Raw genomic sequence first — 8,561 nt, 5'->3', positions numbered from 1 at the left:
CATTTCAATAAAAGTGTATGCATTTTAGCAATTACATGTTCATCATTTGTACACAGTTATGTTTCAAACTCAGTCTTACAATGTTCAGAACCATAAACTTTCATCTACTTTAAATCTTTCTAGTAACTGTAGATAAGAAAACCATTGACATTCTGTCCCTCTGCCACCCGTTCTTCTCTTGATTTTATTCTGTATTCCCCTTGATAAAATTCTAGTATCTCATGATAGGTTAGCCATTTGTGATTGCCTATTGTTTCTCATCTATAAAACGCTTCTTGTGCTGAGAGCCACAAAGGTGTTTTCAGGCACAACCTGGATTTGTATCTATTCCATATTCTCAACATGGCACATCTAATATAATGATTTTTAAAACCCACATTAACCTTGACTTTGTCATACCCCACATATCCATGCCACCCAAATCTCAGCTTGTGTCTTTCTAATTCTCAGAGCCTTCTATTTCTCAGGAGCACCCACTTTCACCCAAAAGGAACAGCAAGCTGAAACATATACAGTATGTATGACCTTTTGGAGGATTTAGGGGATGATGATCATGTAAACTAGGGTGGGCAACCAGTGGCAGCCTGTTAAATTTTATCACTGCAACGTTTCAGTTTAGAGTTCTGGTTTGAGGCATCTGTGATTTTAGCATTAAGAGGAGAAGCAAGTGGGGAACCATCTCAAGCTGCAAGATGTAGTTACAACAACTGGGTGCTGCTCTAATATAGGTGAGGGGGACAACTGAACTCGTTCAAAGCAATGATGAGGCCAACTTGTGTAAGGAGGGGGCACTCAGTGAGCTGAAGAGCAGTCAATTGTTGGATCCAGAAAAAATATATCTATCAATCAATCAAATAAAAACACATGTTTACCCCCAACTTGCTAGACCATTCACATACACAGAAGACCTTCTTTACCCCATGGTACAACTGTTTGGGAATCAGAGAAGGAAACAGCAAAAGAGAGAACATGGATGGACACATCTACTTTGGCTTCATCCTCTCCACTGAAAGTCTGGAATGAAAGGCTACCTTCTTAGCTTATCAGCTTCTTCTTTCAGTCTCCTTGGAGAAAGATCAGGGTTACAAAGTCCAGTTCCTTTCCTGTTTAGTAGGTGTTTCTCTTTCTCACTGAAAAGAGCTGGTGAGCGATTCAAATAGGGATAAAACCAATAGAAGTTGGGCAATAAGTCAAATCACCAAGAGTCTTTGAACTTTTCAGCCTGATGGTGAACAGTCAAAGGACTATAGTAAAGTACAAATGGTGAAAAGTTGAAGTACTGTACTTTAAACTATATGCAGTTGAGTCACCCAGCACTACCTTTTACACTTTGATCCTGCAAAGTAAGATGCATGACCATCCAAACCAGAAAGATGGAGTGGTTTGGTAGCTTGTGATTCTGACAGTCAGCAGTGGCTGGTCTTCTAAAGCAATGTTTCTCAACCTTAAGAGGTATGGCCTTCAACTCCCAGAATTCCCCAGCCAGAATTCAAGGACTTTAACTCCCAGAATTCCTCAACTAGCATGTCTGTACTTGAACTCCCAAGTCAGCATGCTGGCTGAGGAATTCTGGGAGTTGAAGTCTACACATCTTAACGTTGCTGAGGTTGAGAAATTCTATTCTAAAGTATGTGCCTTGGCTAACCCAAAAGTCTTAGCGGGGGTTGGCAGAACTGGGGGAAATCTACTTTTCTGAGCTAGCCTAGGCTGTATCATTTAAGCTGGAAAAATAAGGGTGGGCAAATAAATTGGGGGTGGGATTTAAACCTACACACACAAGCACACACACACCAGGAATGGGTCTGATTGGTCAAAAACCATGGTAACCATAGCTATCCTATATTACAGCTGCAAACAAGCTTTCTTCTTCCCCAAACAAGCTATTTGGGGAAGATGAAATCAATTGTTGCTGCTACTATTGAAGAACTGGGAGTTAGAATTCAGGATCATCTGATCTTCCTTCTTTTGCACATATCTAATTTGGAATACTTCTGCCTCATGATGGTGATTGAGGATACACAGAAGATCCAAGCCTTACAGGAAGAATTGTTGGAAAAGAGGGCAGTTCCACTTTATTCAGATTTGTTTTGAAGATATTCTAATTTATATTCTCCTAAATTAGGGTTGGTTTGGTTTTTCCCCAGCATTTCTAATTTGGAAAATGAGTTTTATTGGCATGGCACCCTTAATAAAATTTAAAATACATAAAATGAAACCATCCCTCCCTCAAGGTGAATAATTGTACATTCAGGGTTGTTGATAAATTAGAGTTTTCTCAATAATCAGAAAGGGTAAATGATGGTTGGATTGGGGGTGGGTTTTTTTGGGAGGGGGTTCTTTTGAGTTTCTTGTTTATTTAATGTGTGATTTGTTTTAACCTGTAAGCCACCATTGGAAGTATATTATTGCAACCTATGATAAAACTTTAAAAAAAAAGAATTAAGTCTCCATTCAACTCATTTTAAATAAAATCAGCTTGAGCAAGACCAACAAACTAAGAACTACACAGATATCAGGATGGCATCTTGAAAGCTAGTTGAAGGCAAATACACCACCTTGAGAACTGTAAGTAGAATTTCCTACCCTTCTTTATGGGGAGTTAATTAAGATGAAGTGTCTTTAAATATTTTGAAATATTTCTTCCCAGATTTCTCCACATCTGGGCTGAGTTACCATTTAGAAGAACTTAGCTGCCTATTTCTTGACTGCTTATCTCTCTGTTCTTTCCAAGCCTCCCCACAACATCTCATAGAAATTCATTGAATAATATAAGCACAACAGTTTCTAATCTGGAAAATCAAACTAATGATGCATATAGTACATCCTGCATGCAGGATGAATAAGAACAGCTGGAACTGAGGATTTCATCACCATATCTGGGGAGATCTGATTAGGAGTTATGGCCATTGAATATCTCCTGGCAATCTTAGACCATTCAGTTGTATAAATCAAAATACAAACCCAGATTAGACAACATCAGTAAGCCTCTGGTGACTCTTTCTCCAAGGAAACCAGATCTGGCAAAGACATGAGCCTTGGAACTTTTGCCCATTTCAAAAAGTAGATTCAGTATAGTTCTTCTCATCAACTGCTGCCACAGTTTCTCCATTTCTTTTCTATTCACCTTTGATGTTTATTTTCACTAGTAGGTATCCTGGGCCAGAAGCATCTACTCCTGCACTTTTTAAAATAGTGTTGTTGTTTATTCGTTTAGTCGCTTCTGACTCTTCATGACTTCATGGACCAGCCCACGCCAGAGCTTCCTGTCGGTCGTCAACACCCCCAGCTCCCCCAGGGACAAGTCCGTCACCTCTAGAATATCATCCATCCGCCTTGGCCTTGGTCAGCCCCTCTTCCTTTTGCCTTCCACTCTCCCTAGCATCAGCATCTTCTCCAGGGTGTCCTGTCTTCTCATGATGTGGCCAAAGTATTTCAGTTTTGCCTTTAATATCATTCCCTCAAGTGAGCAGTCTGGCTTTATTTCCAGGAGGATGGACTGGTTTGATCTTCTTGCAGTCCAAGGCACTCTCAGGATTTTCCTCCAACACCACAGCTCAAAAGCATCGATCTTCCTTCTCTCAGCCTTCCTTATGGTCCAGCTCTCGCAGCCATATGTTACTACAGGGAACACCATTGCTTTAACCATGCGGACCTTTGTTGTCAGTGTGATGTCTCTGCTCTTAACTATTTTATCGAGATTTGTCATTGCTCTTCTCCCAAGGATTAAGCATCTTCTGATTTCCTGACTGCAGTCAGCATCTGCAGTAATCTTCGCATCTAGAAATACGAAGTCTTTCACTGCTTCTACATTTTCTCCCTCTATTTGCCAGTTATCAATCAAGCAATAGTAATTTTATTAAAAATTGCAATTAAAGAGGTAAAAACTAATACTAACTGAAAAAAGGAATAAAAAGAAAAAATAGAAAGTGCAGAAAAGAAAAAAGAAAAATAGAAAAGAAAGGATAAAAATATAGTAAAGAAAAAGAAAATATATAAAGAAATGACTTCCCCTTCATCACAACAAGTATAAATAATTTTAGAAACTTATCACCTTCTCTTAAAATACAACAAATGATCTCTTCTTCTCATATCCCATCTCTTATCTATAAACAAATCCTTAAAACCTCATCATTTCAATCCTGATCAGCAAAAGTCCATTAAGGTTAACCAGAAATAACAACATATCTATTTTACCCTTGATCAAATAAACCAACTTTATATTCCTTCCTTTTACTTTTAACAATCTTGATCTTTAGTCCCTTCAAATAATGTCCTAAAACTTGATTTCTTTTCGTTTTTTCTTTGTACCTTGTCACAAAATTGTTCAAGGCTTTAACAAGTCTCTTTTGTCAATGCAATATAGAAAAGTTATCCATGTCATTCTTTGTTTGTTATTTGTGTATCTCTTTTAATTATTAAGACATCAGCCAGTTTCATTTTTAAGTCCAGGATAGCATCTTTTTCCATATCATTCTTGTAGCTTGTCATTTTTTAAATCCACTGTAAGATCAGTCTGTCTTTTCCAGTAAAACATGTTCCTCTTCCATAACATCTTCTAAACACAGTGTATCTATAGAGGCAGACACTCTTAAAATTAAATTCTGGGTCCATTGTTCAAAAATATCCTTAAATATGTCCAATGTTAAAATATATTGCTCCATTCTGTATTTGTAAGTCAAATTTAAGTGTTCTTCTCCTCTAATTGGACTCTTTAGTTCCTTCTGGTTCCCTCTAATACCCATTTTTCAAGGTCCCATCCTATTGTGTATGGGTTTTTTAAGAGAATTCAAAACAAAAGCATTTTCCCATGGGAAGGATTCTTATAATTAATTCCAAAATCTCATTTCAAATCCCTCTGGACTCTTAGCCCATTTATAACTTTCTTATAATTTATAACTTAGTCCATTTATAACTAACTCTAATCACCCTTTTGCTGTTTATTACAAAAGAAAAAAAAATTAAGTCCTTCTTAAGTCCTTCTAAAACTTCTTTCATTGAGGATTGAAGGAAACGCACCCAATGCTGTAAAACTTGTCAATCCAAAGGTTCCTAATAGCTGAAAAGCAGTTAACAAGCAATTTCTGAAAGTGATTAGAAAAGGAAGTATGTGAACCCAGGGTCCTTTTGAAAGGTGCCAACCACAGCTTGAACAAAAAGACAACTATTCCCTTGTCTCCCAGGGCTCTAAACCCACCAGAGACTGCTGTCTTGCGGTCTCCTCCTGAGGAGCAACTGTCTGGAGCACTTGTGGGCAATCTCAAGTCCCCTCCTTGTCCAGAGAGGAATTATAAAGAGCCAGTCTGCCTGCCAGCTCTTCATTCTGCCGCAGTCATCGGCTGTGCTTTGGTTCACCATTTCTTCCCCGGAAATTCCAGACGCATCTACTCTTACACTTTGGAAGGGGCCAGATGGCATTTCATAAGAACTCTCAATGTTCAAGCTTATTATTCATTCTTTTTTATTGTACTGATACCCTTCTATGAGAGCTCAATGTAGCACACATGTGGAGTTCCTCTCATTCCATCCTTATAACAACAACTTTTTGAAACAGCTTGTGTTGAGTATATGACCAGCCCAAACCCATCCAGTGAGCTTCCATGGTTGAACCTGGATTTACCCAGTTGAGGCTGAACACTTTAACCAATACACTGGCTTGTATGAACCTGATTATTATGGGTATGTTTTTCTATCCACCCTTGATGTAGATGCATTTGTATAAGGTCAATTCTCTGCCCCTGGGGTGCTAATGCTTTTTTCATTATTTTTTTTTAATGTGCAGGAGAGAATTGTATAGCCTTGATTGCATTACAATCTCATCTCACAACAACAAGTGCTTTGCAAACAAGATAATTATATTTGCTTAGTCTTCCCTGGAGCTCCCAATCGGCAAATTGCTTTTTTAATGTGCAATGTATGGCAACCGAGGGGCACAGAAAGGGTAACGTAAAGGTTCTGGATCCCCACTCTGGGCCTCATTTTGCTCTCATTCTTCAGTCAGTTCTACCCATTTTAAGAGGAAGGGAAGAAAAAGAGGAGATAATCAGATGCTCAGCATCTTTCATGCTTTTGCTCCAGCTCATCTAAGGTTGTTGTGCAGGCAATGTTTTCTTTTAAGGAAGGAGGGAAGGAAGGGTATCATTCCCATTCCAATATGATTACTAATCCCTTAGAAAGTTGTTCTGTGCCATCAGGAAAAGTTCATTCTCTCCAAGCTAATAATAATATGGATCTCCAAGGTCATTGACCACCTCTTTCCCAGCAGGGCAACACATGTCAAGCACCTGATGGACCATTATTAACAGAGTATCCATGGCTGGCTGGAGATCTTGGGCAGTAGGAATAACCTTGAGGAACAGGAGGAAGAACTGAAACCAAGGTAACAGGCAAAAGAAATCTGAGTCTCGGGCAGAAATGTAATTTGAGAAAGTGTCTCAGACATGATCCTCCCTAGTTCTCATGAAGATAAACGGAGGGAGTAGGGAAGCACATCTAGAATTGTAAAATTATATTACTGTAACCTTATAATAAAGTAGTCTTAGCATTCATAATCCTGGCATCCTAGTCTGGTCTACCTTGAAGGGCTGACATCATGAGAACTAGGGAGGGTCATGTCTGAGACACTCAAATTACATTTCTATCCAGGACCCAGATAGAAATATCTGACCGTTGCCTTGGTTGCAGCTCTTCCTCCTGTGCCTCAAGGTTAGTCCTACTGCCCATTACAGGAAGATATCCAGTGTTCAGAAGGCATAGACAAGATATTTGCTTTGGTCTGAGCACTTCCTCATGGCTGCATTAATATGCAATCTTCCCATGCTTGAATCAGTAGACAAGCACAGCACCAAAATCACGCTGTTCCCACAATAGAACTTTATTGAGCTTCAGCAATGCCTCTGGCAGCAAGGCCGCTGTCCTTACAGATTTAACGCAGGACTGTTTCAGGACAGCGATTCCCCTCCCTCCCAGAATCATCTTCTAGCAAGGAAAACCACCACCAATCCCTCTCCAATATACTGTATGTGGTGGGCATGGCTGGGGAACAACAAGACCTTCCTTCTGGAGCAGACAAATATTTCTTCTGTTGGGTTTTGCTATAGGTGCTATAGGACTATTGGTGTCCTTGGATAGCAATAAACCGTGGAAGAAAAAAGAAGCAAAAATGCAATCGGACCCTGATAAAAAGGGACCTGTCACTCCAACCACGCACAAGGAAGCTCATTCCCACTCACCTCCAAAGCTCCACAAACCAATCAGGGATATGGAAATCATATGAGTATTTATCTCTGCCTTTTCCCTGCTCCCATCTAGCAGGTATATCTACAGCAGCCTTTCTCAACCTTTGACCCTGGAGGAACTCTTGAAATATTTTTCAGGCCTCAGGGAACCCATGCAGATTCAGGCTCAAATATAGGCCAGAAGTTACAAAATTATTATATTCTTTTCATGGGTAGGCCTGTATGTTCTTAAACTAAAAATAAAGAATGAAACTTACCTCTTTAATGTGAAGTTGCCTGAATTAGAAATAGTTTTTAAAATGAATCGTGATCTCCCAGGGAACCCCTAGTGACCTCTTGCAGAACCCTAGGGTGCCATGGAAATCTGGTTGAGAAACCCTGGTCTACAATACACTTTTTGCTGGGAAATTAATGTGAGGGTCCACTTGGTCCCTCAGATGCTTTGTACTTTCCAAGCTGCAGATCAGAACAGCCTTGGAGACGTGGGTGAAAAGCATTGCTGGGCCTCATGTTTTCTACTTCCCTCGTCCTCCAGGATTATCCAGGTGTTCTTTGCTTTTTGCTCAGCCTTCAGAGTTGGAAAAACCAAGCAGGTCATAGTTCTCCCTAATGGTTTCTGGGGGAAACATTCTCCCATTCATTAGCTGTGCTTCAAATCACATGGCACAACTTCCAGGCATGATATGGTTTAACATGTGCATTTCCAGGGAAAGGAACTCAAAGCAAGATGCATCCTCCCTTTATACACTGGTTAAGTAGACATAATACTATTTGTATAATTATCTGTTGTGCAAATGAGGCAGAATATAGGATTCTCACAGAAGTTGGGGGCTGTACCTTTTTTTAACCCCATTGTGGATTAAAGTTGCATTTTCTCCTCCCCTGTCCCTGGGAATTTTCACCAAGGAAAAAATAGATTTTTTCCTTCTAATACAAAATATGGTGTATGGTTGTGGATCTCGATCTCGATCAGAGCTACAATGGCACAAACCCTGCTCTTCCTCAATGGCATGGAACACTGGGTAGCCTCTATTTCTGAGATTTCTCAAAAATTTTAAGCCCATTTATTTCTAGTAATCCTCATATTATTGAGTCTACAGTCTTCCTTGTGTTTTTTCCAGTGACAAAATCTGAGATCATCGAAAGAGCAAAACAACTTCAGAGACTTTCTTAAATAATCTCAAAATTATATGACTTATTCTGATGCAGACTTTTTTTTAAAAAAAATCAACTCTGTTAATGCGAATGCGAATAATTCAACATCTTATTTTTATATAGCAGCCTCATGAGCCCAACCTATTTTAATTGCTTATTTCAAAAATGTTC

The sequence above is a fragment of the Candoia aspera genome, chromosome 10 (genome assembly GCF_035149785.1).
Source record: "Candoia aspera isolate rCanAsp1 chromosome 10, rCanAsp1.hap2, whole genome shotgun sequence".
Taxonomy (NCBI): Eukaryota; Metazoa; Chordata; class Lepidosauria; order Squamata; family Boidae; genus Candoia; species Candoia aspera.
The sequence above is the reverse complement of the archived record's forward strand: the minus strand, read 5'-3'. Positions refer to the sequence as shown.